Source organism: Penaeus monodon, chromosome 31, assembly GCF_015228065.2.
Source record: "Penaeus monodon isolate SGIC_2016 chromosome 31, NSTDA_Pmon_1, whole genome shotgun sequence".
Taxonomy (NCBI): domain Eukaryota; kingdom Metazoa; phylum Arthropoda; class Malacostraca; order Decapoda; family Penaeidae; genus Penaeus; species Penaeus monodon.
Window position 1 is genome coordinate 7469291 of NC_051416.1, and position 621 is coordinate 7469911.

Below are 621 nucleotides of genomic sequence, written 5' to 3' on the forward strand. Positions count from 1 at the left end.
GATTATAACCCATTTTAAAAAATTTAAAAAATTTATATTTTTTATAGAGGAAAGACCAATTATGTATATATATTTAAGTGTATGTGTATTTATTAATTTATCTGAATATTTGTCTAAGATTATATATTTATTATTAGCTATAAATAATGGTGTTTCATATGGCCAACAGCTCAAATCTTGTGGACTCCCAGAGGATCAGAGTTTAGCGTTTATGTTACAGCTGTGGCCCTGGGTTTCTCATGGTATCGGGGACGAGGCAATCCATGGTTCGACTATCACAACGTTGAGACCAAGGCCTTCAGACAGGCCTTTCCAAACACACCTATCTTTGGCTTCTTCGGAGGAGGAGAGATTGGTTTGTGTCACTTCCCAAAATTCAATAGCACAGAAGCAGATGAGGACATGGGTGTTAGATACAAGAAGCGGAAGAAGAAAAAATTATTCCATCAGTTCTCTACAATTATTGTTCTTTTATCATTTTTGTGATAATCTTAATTACATAGGTTTCCTGTGCATTATGTCAGAAGAATGAGCATTTTTAATCTTTATATTGTGTAGAAGGTTCTGTAAAAACTGTTGGCTTTTTGTCATGTGAACAAAAAAGAACATGAGTGATAGTTG